The sequence below is a fragment of the Balaenoptera acutorostrata genome, chromosome 6, assembly GCF_949987535.1.
Source record: "Balaenoptera acutorostrata chromosome 6, mBalAcu1.1, whole genome shotgun sequence".
In the NCBI taxonomy this organism is placed as follows: domain Eukaryota; kingdom Metazoa; phylum Chordata; class Mammalia; order Artiodactyla; family Balaenopteridae; genus Balaenoptera; species Balaenoptera acutorostrata.
Window position 1 is genome coordinate 31,605,722 of NC_080069.1, and position 14,539 is coordinate 31,620,260.

Consider the following 14,539-nt stretch of genomic DNA (forward strand, 5'->3'; position numbering starts at 1 on the left):
CTCAAAGCCATATGAAGAAATAAAGATCTCAATAAAGGTAAATACATGGGCAATTCTAAAATCTAATATTGTTATAACAGTCTCTTGTAACTGTACTTTTTGTTTTCTATATTATTTAAGAGAACAATAAAGGGATGGAGAAAGTAAAGGGATACCATGCTAACACTAATCAAAAGTGAGTATAGCTATATTAATTTCAGACACAGCAAACTTCAGAGCAAGGAAAGTTATCAGGGATAAAGAAGTGATTACATAATGATAAAAGGGGGCAATTTCCAAGAAGTTATAACAGTCCTTAATGTGAAGTCCCCTAACAACAGAGTATCAGCCTATATGAGGCAAAAACTGATAGAATTGCAAGAAGAAATAGATGAATTCACTATTATAGTTGGGGACTTGAACACCCTTCTAACAGAAATAGACAGATCCAGCAGGCACAAAATCATTAAGGACATGGTTGAACTCAACAGCACCATCAATCTACTGGGTGTAATTGACAACTGTAGACTACTTCATCCAACAACATCAGAATACATATTCTTCTGAAGCTCACATGGAACATTCACCAAGATAGACTACATTCTGGGCGCCAAAACACATTAACAAATTTAAAAGAATAGAAATCATACAATGTACACTCTCAGACCGCAGTGAAATTTAACTAGATTCAATAATAGGAGATAGCTGAAAAATCCCAAAATACATGCGGATTTGCTTTCGACTGAATGTTTGTGACCCTCCAAAATTCATAATTTTAAACTTAATCCTGAATATCGTGATGGCATTTGGAGGTGAAGGTCTTAGGGAAGTAATTAAGTCATGAGGGTAGAGTTCTCATGAATGGGATTAGTGCCTTTAAAAAAAGTGGCCCCAGAGAGCTCCCTTGTGAGCTCTCTGCCATGTGAGAACACAGCAAAAAGCAGGTTCTCACCAGACACTGAATCTGCTGGCACCTTCATCTTGGGTTTCCCAGCCCCCAGAACTGTGAGAAATAAATTTCTGTTGTTATGTATTTTTGTTATAGCAGCGTGAGTGAACTAAGATTAAAAAACAAACTTTAAATAACACATGAATCAAAGAAGACATCTCAAGAGAAATTTTTTAAATATTTTGAACAAAATGAAAATACAACTTACCAAAATTTGTGGGATGCAGTGGAATCAAAGTTTAGATGCATATTTATAGCAGTTAATGCATATAGCAGAAAAAAGAAAAAACTAAAATCAATAATCTAAATCTAAAATCAAGAATCTAAAACTAAATACAAGACCTGAAACCATAAAACTCCTACAAGACAACATAAGGAAAAAGCTCCTTGACACTGGTCTTTGGAAATGGATTATTGGATGTCATCAAAAGCACAGCAATAAAAAGCGAAAATTAACATGTGGTACTACGTTAAACTAAGAAGATTCTGAACAGCAAAAGAAATAATCAACAAAATGAAAAGGCAACCTTTGGAATGGGAGAAAATACTTACAAACCTTATATCTGATAAGGGGTTAGTATCCAAAATATACAACTCATTAGCAAAATAACGAAATAATCCAATTTAAAAATGGGCAAGGGCTTCCCTGGTGGTGCAGCGGTTGAGAATCCGCCTGCCAGTGCAGGGGACACGGGTTCGAGCCCTGGTCTGGGAAGATCCCACATGCCGCGGAGCAACTAGGCCCGTGAGCCACAACGACTGAGCCTGCGCGTCTGGAGCCTGTGCTCCGCAACAAGAGAGGCCGCGATAGTGAGAGGCCCGCGCACCGCGATGAAGAGTGGCCCCCGCTCGCCACAACTAGAGAAAGCCCTCGCACAGAAACGAAGACCCAACACAGCCAAAAATAAATTAATTAATTAAAAAAAAAATTTAAAAAAAAAAAATAAATAAATAAATAAATAAAAAATAAAAAAAAAAATAAAATAAAATAAAAATGGGCAAAGGACCTGAATAGACATTTTTCCAAAGAAGATATTATAATTGCCATCAGCTACATGAAAAAGTGCTCAACATCACTAATTATCAGAGAAATGCAATTCAAAACCACTATGAGATATCACCTCCACCTGTTAAAGGGCTATTCTCAAAAAGACAAGAGATAACAAATGCTGGGAAGGGTGTGGAGAAAAGGGAACCCTTGTACACTGTTGGTGGGAATGTAACCTGGTGCAGCCACTATGGAAATCAGAATGGAAGTTACTTAAAAAATTTTAAATGCCCCCACAACCCTCCTCCCCTGCAGCAATGCCTGAGACCCCCAGAGACCCTGTGGTGGGGGGCCTGCAACCCCAACTACTCCAGAACTGGATAGGTCACTAGTGACCTTGGTGGTCAAGCAGCAATGCGGGTGCCAGCAACCCCTCTTGCGGAAGAGGTAGAGGGTGGAACATGTGCTCCAAATACAGCCAAGAGGCGGCACAGGTAAGAGAAACCAAAAACTTTTGCTATAGTGCCACCTGCTGTAAAACAAAAGAAAGGCCTCTAAATGCCAACCCATTGAACTGTTAAAATCAAAGTAAGCAAAACCTTTAATAAATAAGAAAGGGGTTTGATACTTCAAATGTGGCAGCAAAGACATATTTCATCAAACACCGTGAAAAATCATGATAATGGTATCACAAAAGGAAAATGACAATTTTCCAGCAACCAAAATCAATGTCACAGAAGACTGGAATCTTCCTGATAGAGAATTCAAAATAGCTGCTATGAAGAAATTCAATGAATGATTAGAAAACTCAGAAAGCAATTCAGTGAACTCAGAAATAAAATTAATAAACAGAAGGTGTTGAAATTCTAAAAAAAAAGAATCAAATAAATTCTGGGGCTGAAAAACTCAATAAAGGAGATGAAGACTACATTAGAAAGCATTGGAAATAAAGCAGATCAGATGGAAGAGGGAATAAGTGATCTGGAATATAGGAATCTAGAAATGATTCAGGTGGAAGGCGAGAGAGAACTAAGACTTTTTAAAAGTGAAGAAACACTAGGAGAGCTATCAGACTCCATTAAGAGAGCCAACATAAGATTAATGGGTATACCTGAAGGAAAAGAAGGGGGCAGAGAGATTATTTAAAGAAATAATAGCTGAGAACTTCCCAAACCTGGGAAAAGAACTAGACATACAAGTCCATGGAGCTAAAAGATCATCCTACTATCTGAGTTCAAAAAGACCCCCTCCAAAACACATTATAATGATACTGTCAAAAGTCAATAATAAAGAAAGAATTTTAAAAGCAGCCAGGGAAAAAAGAAAGTAACCTACAAGGAGCTCCCCATTAGACTATAAGCAGACTTCTGAACAGAAACTCTACAGGCCAAGAGAGGGTGGAACCATACATTCAAAGTACTGAAAGATAGAATTTGCCAGCCAAGAATATGCTAACCAGCAAAGTTATCATTCATATATGAAGGAGAAATAAAGACTTTCCCAGAGAAACAAAAGCTGAGGGAGTTCATTACCATTAGACCTGCTTTACAAGAAATTTTGAAAGGAGCTCTTCTACCTGAAATGAAAAGACAAACGTACAGAAAACTTTGAGTAAGGTGATAAATAGACAGGATCAGAAAATTGTAACTTTATTTTAGAATAGAGTGTTGAACACTTAATTATATCATAAAGGTTAAAGAAAAATGCATTAAAAATAGCCATAGCTACTACAATTTGGCAAGCAAGGCACAGCATAAAAAGGAATAATTTGTGATAATAAAAATATAAAGTGGGAGGAGGAAAAAGAATGGAATTTGTGTGGGCAAATGACGACAAGTTGCTTTCAGCAGAAAAGGACTATTTTATCTCTGAGACATTTTATACAAACCTCGTGGTAACCACGAAACAAAAATCTAGAGAAAAAACATGAAGCATTTAAAAAGGGGAAACTGAGCAAATCATCATGGAAAACCACCAACTTAAAAAGATAGACAGAAGCACAAGGAAAAAGAAACAATAGAGATACAAAACAACCAGAAAACAAAAGATTAAATGGCAGTAGTAAGTCCTCATAGATCAACAATCACCATAAATGTAAATGGTTTGAACTTACCAATCAAAGGTCACAGAGTGGCAGGATGGATTAAAAAACAAGACTCAACTATCTGCTGTCTTTAAGGTACTCATTTCAGCTCCAAAGACAAACATAGGCTCAAAGTGAAGGGGTAGAAGATAATATTCCAAGCAAATGATAACCAAAAGAAAGCAGGTGTAGCTGTACTTATATTAGGCAAAATAGACTTCAAGCTAAAAATGTTATATAATGATAAAGGAGTCAGTATATCAGAAGATATAACAACCATAAATATATACTCCTCCAACATCTAAGCACCAAAAGATATTAAGCCAATACTAACAGATCTTAAGGGAGAAATAGGCAACGACACAGAAACAGTAGGGGACTTTAATACCTCACTATCAGCAATGGATAGATCATCCAGACAGAAAATAAACAAGGAAACATTGGGATTGAACCACACTTTAGAACAAATGGACTTAGCAGACATATATAGAGCATTCTATCCAATAGCAGAAGAATACACATTCTTTTCAAATGTGCATGGACCATACTCCAGGATATATCATATCATAGGCCACAAAACTAGACTCAGCAAATCTAAGATTAAAATCATACCAACTATCTTCTCTGACCACAATCACATGAAATTAGAAATCAACGCAAGAGGAAGGTGAGTAGATAGTCAAATATGTGGAAACTAAACAACACACTTCTAAACAACCAATATATTTTAAAAATCAAAAGGGAAATAAAAAATTATCCCAAAACAAATGAAAATAAAAATATAACATATCAAATTTTGTGGCATGCAGCAAAAGCACTTCTGAGAGGAAAGTTTGTAGCAATAAATGCATATTTTAAGAAATTAGAAAGATCCCAAATAAATAACCTATGCTTAAACTAGGAACTAGGGAGAAAAAATAAATTAAACCCAAAGTTAGCAGAAGGAAGGAAATAATAAAAATCAGAGTGGAAATAAAATAGAGACCAGAAAGACAATAGAAAGCATCAACAAAACTAAAAACTGGTTCTTCTAAAAGAGATACAAAATTGACATACTTTTCACTAGACTAAGGAAAAAAAGAGAGAAGACTCAAATAAATAATATTAGAAATGAAAAAAACAAAGAAATGAAAGAGGAAACATTACAACTGATATTACAGAAATACAGAGAATTGTAAGAGACTACTATGAACAATTATATGCTAAAAAATTACACAACCTAGAAGAAAAGGATTCATTTTAGAAACACACAACCTACCAAGACTGAATCAGGAAGAAATAGAAAATCAGAACATACCAATAACGAGTCAAGAGATTGAGTCAGTAATAAAAAAAAACAAAACAAAAAACTCCCGAAACAAAAAACTCAAGGACTAGACAACCTTACCAATAAATCCTACCAAACATGTAAAGAAAAATTTATACCAGTCCTCCTCAAACTCTTCCAAAATACTGAGGAAGAGGGAATCTTTCCAAACTCATTCTACAACGCCAGCATTACCTTGATAACAAAATCATACAAGGATATCACAAGACAAGAATATAGATGCATATAGACCAAAATCCCTGATGAATATAGATGTAAAAATTCTCAACAAAATATTAGAAAACAGAATCAAGAATATATTAAAAAGGGTTACACACCATGACCAAGTAGGATTTATCACTGGAATGCAAGGAGGATTCAACATAGGCAAATGAATAAATGTAATCCATCACATTAATAGACTGAAAGCTAAAAATCACATGATCATCTCAATAGATGCAGAATAAGCATTTCACAAAATACAACATTCTTTCATGATAAAAACCTTAACAGAGTGGGTATAGAAGGAACATACTTTAACATAATAAAGGCCATATATGATAAACTCACTGCTAACATTGTAATCAATGGAGAAAAATTGAAAGGGTGATAACTGAAAGGGTTGCCCACTCCTATGACTCCTATTCAATATAGTACTGGAAGTCCTAGATAGAGCAATTAGGCAAGAAAAAGAAATAAAATTCATCCAAATGAGGCAGGAAGAAGTAAAATTGTTGCTGTTTGCTGATGATATGATCTTATATATAAAATCCCAAAAAAGTCAATGAAAAAACTGTTGGAATTAATCAATGATTTCAGTAAAGTGGCAGGTTACAAAGTCAACTTACAGAAATCAGTGGCATTTCTTTACACTAAATCAGGAAAAGAAGGAAAACCATCCCATTCAAACAGCATCAAAAATACCTAGGAATAAATTTAACCAAGGAAGTGAAAGATCTATACAATGAAAACTACAAGACTTTGCAGAAAGAAATCAAAGACACGGGACTTCCCTGGTGGTCCAGTGGTTAAGACTCTGCACTCCCAGTGCAGGGGGCCCAGGTTCTATCCTTGGTCAGGGAACTAGATCCCACATGCCACAACTAAGAGCCCACATGCCACAAGGAAGATCCCATATGCTGCAACTAAGACCCAGTGCAGCCAAATAAACTAAATAAATAAATAAATATTTTTTTAAAAAAAGAGAAATCAAAGACACAAACAAGTGGAAAGACAGCCTGTGTTCATGGATCGTAAGAATAAATATTGCTAAAGTGACTATATTACCCAAAGCCATCTACAGATTCAATACAATTCCCACCAAAATAACAAATGCATTCACAGAAATAGAAGAAACAATGCTAAAATTTGTGTAGAACCACAGACAATCCCAAATAGCTAAAGCAATCCTGAGGAAAAATAACAAAGCCAGAAGTAATATATTTCCTGATTACAAATTATTCTACAAAGCCATACTAATAAAAACAATATAGTCCTGGCACAAAATAGCCACATAGACCAGTGGAACAGAATAAAGAGCCTAGAATTAAATCCCAGCATTTATGGTCAACTAATATTTGACAAAGGAGCCAAGAACACCCAATATGGGAAGGATAGTCTCTTCAACAAATTGTGCTGGGAAAACTGGAGAAACATATGCAGAACAATGATATTGAACCCCTATGTCATGTCACTCAGAAAAATTAACTCAAAATGAATCAAAGACTTAAACATAGAAACAAAGGCCTGATACCATAAAACTCTTAGAAGAAAACATTAAAAAAAAAAAAAAGGAAAGAAACTCACTGACATTGGTCTTGGCAATGATATTTTTTGGACATGATGCCAAACAACAAAAGCAAAAATCACCAAATGGAACTACATCAAACTCAAAAGCTTCTGCACAGCAAGAAAAACAATCAACAAAATGAAATGGCAGCCTACAGAATGGGAGAATATTTTTGTAAACCAAATATCAGATAAGGGGTTAGTATCCAAAATACATAAATATATATAAATATATAAAGAACTAACACAACTTAACAACAACAAAAAATCCAATTTAAAACGGGCAAAAATGGACAACAAACACATGAAAAGATGCACAACATCACTAATCATCAGGGAAATGCAAATCAAAACCATAATGAGATATCACCTCACACCTGTTAAAATGGCTATGCCTAAGAAGACAAGAGACAACAGGTGCTGGAGAGGATGTGGTGAAAAGGGCACCCTTATATACTGTTGGTGGGAAGGTAAATTAGTCCAACCACTATGGAAAACAGTATGGTGGTTCCTCAAAAAATTAAAATAGATCTCCCATATGATCCACCAATTCCACTTCTGGGTATACACTCAAAGGAAATGAAAACAGAATTTCGATGAGATATATGCACACCCATGTTTATTGCAACATTATTCACAATAGCCAAGATATGGCAACAACCCAAATGCCCATCAACGGATGAATGGATAAAAAGATATGGTATAATATATATACACAATGGAATATTATTCAGCCATGAGAAAGGAAAATATCCTTCCATTTGCAACAACATGGATGGACTTTGATCACATCATGCTAAGAGAGGTAAATCAGGCAAAGAAAGACAAGTACTATATGATATCACTCATATGTAGAATCTTTAAAAAAATCATAAATGTCAATTGACAGATGAATAGATAATGAAGATGTGGTACATATATACAATGGAATATAACTCAGCTATTAAAAAGAATGAAATAATGTCATTTGCAGCAACATGGATGGACCTGGAGATTATCATACTAAGTGGAGTTAGTCAGACAGAGAAAGACAAATATCATATGATATTGCTTATATGTGGAATCTAAAATGATACAAATGAACTTATTTAAAAAACAGAATCAGACTCACAGACTTAGAGAATGAACTTATAGTTACCAGGGCAGAAGGGTGGGGGAGGGATAGATTGGGAGTTTAGAATTGACATATACACACTGCTATATTTAAAATAGATAACCAACAAGGACCTACTGTATAACACAGTAGGTCCTTCTTGGTTATTCTGTAATAACCTAAGTGGGAAAAGAATTTGAAAAAGAATAAATACATGTATATGTATAACTGAATCACTTTGCTGTACACATGAAACTAACACAACATTGTTAATAAACTATACTCCAATATAAAATTAAAATTAAAAAAAAATTAAAGCTGTAAAAAAAAAAAAGGAGTAAAATGGTGGTTACCAGGGGATGGGGAGGATGTATATATCTACCACCACACAAGTTCATTTTTTTTTTTTTTTATAAATTTATTTATTTATTTATTTATTTGGCTGTGTTGGGTCTTTGCTTCTGTGCGAGGGCTTTCTCTAGTTGTGGCAAGCGGGGGCCACTCTTCATCGCGGTGCGCGGGCCTCTCACTGTCGCGGCCTCTCTCGTTGCGGGGCACAGGCTCCAGACGCGCAGGCTCAGTAGTTGTGGCACACGGGCCTAGTTAGTCCGCGGCATGTGGGATCTTCCCAGACCAGGGCTCGAACCCGTGTCCCCTGCATTGGCAGGCAGATTCTCAACCACTGCGCCACCAGGGAAGCCCACAAGTTCATTTTTTGTTTGTATATTTCTTCAATGTCTGCCCCCATCCTACACTGGACCTTAACCCCATAACTGCCCAGCCACTGTGGTGCCCGTGTGTTCCAGTGTCCAGCCATGCCTAGCTCTCAGTAAGCACTCAATAAATACCTGTCCAGTGAATGGATGAATGAATGAGTGAATGAAACCAAACTCTTCTCTCTCTCCCCTTGGGACATGCATGTAGCACCACCGCTTTGCCATGCCGAGTGTGCATGGTGTTTCTCAGGAGTGCTCCAGGCAGTCGGTGACTAAGAAATGATGAGCAAGGAGAATGAACGTGGTAGAGGACTATGGCACAAGACTGGGAGAAGGAGGCGGTGTCTGTTCTGGGGGGACTGTGAAAGGCAGAGACAAAGGCCATCCTTGGGGATACATGGTGGCCTGCAGACTGGGCTGAGGGTGTTGGCTCATTTACCTGATTTAGCAAAAGTGAAGGAGGGAAGAGCCTCACGTGTCCAGCAGGGTGCCCTGGACTTTGTGTTCCCTGCCATTGCGCGCTGCGGGTGAGCAACTCTGTAGCCAAGAGAAGGTCAGGAAACATCTCAGCCTGCCTGTGGTTCAGCAGGATTGCAACTGGCCCTCGCCTGGGCCACAGAGAGCAGTGGACCAGGGTGGAGTGAAGACCCACGCTTGAAGCAGTGAGGATGAACCCCTGGTGTCAGAGAACATACACAGTTGAGACTTGGGTTCCAAACTCAGCTTGACCTAGTGGTGCGTGAAGGGCAAGAACAGAGCAAAGTCCCCAAGAGACTTAAGGGGGGAGCAGAAGATGCCCAGGAGGCCTCGCCAGGATAGTATAAGAAGCAGGTGGGTCACCAGAGCCAGCCCCTGCAGGGGTCGGTGAGGGAGGAGGTTTTGGGGACTTGGGGAGAAGGTCCAAGGCACAATGGAACTTCCTTGAATCTTTGGATAATGCAAATGCTTGTAGGCAGTAATGAAAAAGAGCTGGATTATGGTAGGGGACAGTAGCACACTCCCCAAACCAAAAATGTCTCCAAATAGTGCCAAATGCCCCCTGGGTGGAAATTGTCCTCCTGAGACTGACCACTGTACATACATTCCCAGGAAGGAAAATACCACTGGTTTGTCTGAGGCCCATGGTGGAGCATTGTGCATGTCATCCCAGAGAAGAGAGGAATGAGAGCTATAATGGGGGAGGGGGGGTATCATATCGACAGTAGGGATGTGAGAAAAGCCTGCTCAGGAGACCGAAGGCCAGCAGGACTGAAGTTAGGTGGGAAGGGCAAGGGAAGGCAGGATGAGGAGGAGGGGTCTTTGTTTAAGTGCACTAAGAAGTCCTGGAAGAATTTTTTTTTAATTAATAAGCTTTACTTTTTAGAGCAGTTTTAGGTTTACAGAAAACCTGAGCAGAAAGTACAGTGTTCCCATATGTGTTCCAAACACACACAACCTACCCCACTACTGTGGAAGAATTTTTAGACGGGAGTGATATGATTCAATGTACTTTTTCTTTTTTTAGTTTTTAAATTATTATGGCAAAATACACATAATATAAAATTTAGCATCTTAACCATTTTAAGTGTACAATTCAGTGGTATTAAACACATTCACATTGTTGTGCAGCCATCACCACCATCCATCCCCATAACTCTTTTCATCTTATGAAAGGGAAACTCTGTACATATTAAATGATAACTCCTCATTCTCCCCTCCTCCAGTCCCTGGCAACCACTTTTCTACTTTCTGTCCCTATGATTTGACCACTCCAGGTACCTCATATAAGTGGAATCATAATATTTGTCCTTTTGTGTCTGGCTTGTTTCACTCAGTAATGTCCTCATGGTTCATCCATGTTGAAGCATGTCTCAGAATTTCCTTTCTATTTAAGGCTAAGTATATGTATATACCACATTTTGTTTATCCTCTCATCCAGTGGTGGACACTTGGGTTGCTTCCACATTTCAGCTATTGTGAATAATGCTGCTATGAACACGGGTGTACAAATATCTCTTTGAGAACCTGCTTTCAAATCCTTTGGATATATATACTCAGAAATAGAATTGCTGGGTCATATGGTAATTCTATTTTTAATTTTTCATTTTCCATTCTGTTTTCCACAGTGGCTGTACCATTTATATCCCTACCAACAGTGCACAGGGTTCCAATTTCTCCACAGCCTTGCCAACACTTGTGTTTTTTTATTTTTTCTGTTTTTTGATAGTAGCCATCCTAATGGGTGTGAGCTGGTATCTCATAGTATTGATTTGCTTTTCCATGATGATTTAGTGATGTTGAGCATATTTTCATGTGCTTATTGGCCATTGGAATATCTTCTTTGGAGAAGTGTCTACTCAAGTCCTTTCTCCATTTTTCAAATGGGTTGTTTGGTTTTTTGTTTTTGTTTTAGGAGTTCTTTTTATGTTCTGGGTGTTAATCCTTTACCAGATATATGATTGGTAAATATTTTCTCCCATTCTGTGGATAAGGACTTTTGATATACCAATTTTTAAAAAAATTTAATTAAATCCTATTTGTCTATTTTTTCTTTTGTTGCCTGTACCTTTGGCATCATATCCAAGAAATCATTGCCAAATCCAATGTCATGAAGTTTTGTCCTATGTTTTCTTTTAAGAGTTTAATGTTTTAGGTTTTACATTTATTCTTCATTTTCCAGATTGTTTTGGTTATTTGGGGTCCCTTAAATTTCCATATGAATTTTAGGTTGGGTTTTTCTATTTCTGCAAAAAATGTCATTGAGATTTTGATAGGGATTGCATTGAAGCTGTAGATTGATTTGGGTAATATTGACATTTTAACAATATTAAGTTTTCCAATCCATAAACATGGGATGTGTTTCCATTTATTTATGTCTTTAATTTCTTTCAGCAATGTTTTGTAGTTTTTGTTGTTCAAGTCTTTTACCTCCTTCATTAAATTATAATAGCAATGAAGGAGTATTTTACCTCCTTCATTGCTATTATAAATGAAATGGCTTTTGTAATTTCCTTTTCAGATTGTTCATTGTTCTTGTACAAAAAAGCAACTGATTTTTGTGCATTGATTTTGTATCCTAAAACTTTGCTCAGTTTATCAGATCTTTTTTGTGGGTTCTTTAGGATTTTCTGCACGTAAGTTCATATCATCTGCAAAAAGAGATAATTTTACTTCTTTCTTTCCATTTGAATGTCTTTTATTTCCTTTTCTTGCCTGACTTCTCTGGCTAGAACTTCCAGTACTATATTGAATAGAAGTAATAAAAGCAGGCATTGTTGCCTTGTTATGATCTTAGAGGGAAAGCTTTCAGTCTTTCACTATTGTGTTATGTTTGCTGTGGATTTTTCATATATGGCTTTTACGATGTGGAGATAGTTTCCTTATATTCCTATTTTTTTGACTGTTTTTATTATGAAATGATGTTGAATTTTGTCAATTGCTTTTTCTTCAATGAGATGATCACATGCTTTTCCCCTTCATTTTGTTGATGTGGTGCATTACATTCATCAGTTTTCATACATTGAACCATCTTTACATTCCAAGAATATATCTCACTTGGTCATGGTGTATAAATTTTTTAATATACTGCTGAATTATATTTGTTAGTATTTTGTTAAGATTCTTTTGTCTCTTGTAAGTTTTTTTGATTTAAAGTCTATTGTGTCTGATATTGGTATAGTCACTCCTGCTCTCTTTTGGTTACCATTTGCATGTAATATCTTTCCCATTCTTTCACATTCCATCCTGTTTGTGTCTTTAGATCTCAAGTGAGTCTCTTATAGAAGCATATAGTTGGAACATGTGTTTTTATAAATTCTGCCAATCTCTATCTTTTGATTGGAAAGTTTAATCCCTTTTCATTTAAAGTAATTACTGAGAAGGAGAGACTTCTGTCATTGTGCTATCTGTTTTCTATAGTCCTATGGCTATCTTTGTCCCTCATTTCCTGTATTCCTGTGTTCTTTTGTGTTTAGTAGATTTTTTGCAGTGAAATGTTTAAATTCCATTCTTATTTTCTTTTGTGCATATTTCTTAGCTATTCTCTTTGTGGTCACCATGGGGATTACATATAATATCCTAAAGTTATAACATTTTAATTTGAATGTATAACAACATAAATAACATACAAAATTCTGCTCCTTTACAGTTCTGCCCCCATCGTTTTCAGTTGTGATGTCACCAATTTACATCTGTATACATTGTGTGCCCCCAAACATAAACTAATAATTCTTTTAAATGCATTAGTCTCCTTAATTATTTAGAAAACAAGATTTGGAGTTTTAAGCCAAAGTTACAGTAATACTAGCTTTTACACTAATAATTGCTTATTTTCTTTAAATGTATTAGTCTCTTAAATCATGTAGAACACAAAAAGTATAGTTACAAACCACGTTACAATAATACTAGATTTTATAATTGCCCATGTATTCACCTTTATTGAGAAATTTATTTCTCCACACTGCTTTGAGTTGCTATCTAGTGTCCTTTCAATTTGCAGGACTCCCTTAGGTTCTGTTCACTTTAATCATTTTTTCTTTCTGTTCCTGTCTCAATAATTTCCATTGTCCTATCTTCAAGTTCACTGATTCTTCCTTCTGCCAGTTCAAATCTGCCTTTGAATCCTTCTAGTGAATTTTTCTTTTTCACTTAGCTCCAGAATTTCTTTTAGGTTTCTTTTCAGTTTTTAAAATCTTTTTATTGATAATTCCATTTTGTTCACAGTTTTAAAAACTTTCTCCACATCTTCCTTTAGTTCTTTGAGCATCTTTAAGACAGTTGCTTTAAAGTCTTTGCCTATAATATCAACCATTATGTCTTTCTTTAAATTAAAAAAAAATTTTAAATTATTTTATTATTTAGGCTGCACCGGGTCTCAGTTGTGGCATGAGGGACCTTTTTAGTTGCAGCATGTGGACTCAGTCGTGGCATGCATGTGGGATCTAGTTCCCTGACCAGGGAATGAACCCACGTCCCCTGCATTGGGACCACAGAGTCTTACCCACTGGACCACCAGAGAAGTCCCTCAGCCATTAAGTCCTTTTCAGGAACAGATTGTTAAATTATTATTATTTTTTTACTTCAATGTGTCATATTTTCCTGTTTCATTGTATATCTTGTGATTTTTTTTTTGTTGAACACTGAACATTTGGATCTAAAAATGTGCTAAATGAGACTTCCCCCTTTCCCAGAGTTTTCCACTTTCTGTTATTATTATTTTTATTCTTGTAGGCTGTCTCTGTGCTGAGGATCAGTCTGAGGTGTAAACTTAACAGGTTTTTTTAGGTCTTTTCTGAGCCTTTCCTTGGGCATGCACAGTCACTTTCTATTGTAATTTTCCTCATATATGCAGTTGTTTTCAAATGTCCTAGTCTTGAAAGTCTGGTTCCTGACAGGGGAAAAGAAAAAAAAAAAAAAGAAGGGGCAGGAGGAAGGGTGCTAGCCCTTTAAATCTCTGGAAGTCAGTTAAGCCAGAGGAGGAGGGAATTGCAACAAGGGGAGGAGATGGAACAACAATGGCTGCCCACATCTTTGCACGTTTATGATCAGAAGCAGCAATCAGAACACAGATCTCCAATATTTGGAAGACAGGGTCTTTTTTACCCACCCTTGCTCCCACATGCTGTGTGCAATCTGCTCTAGAAACATATATACAGTTGC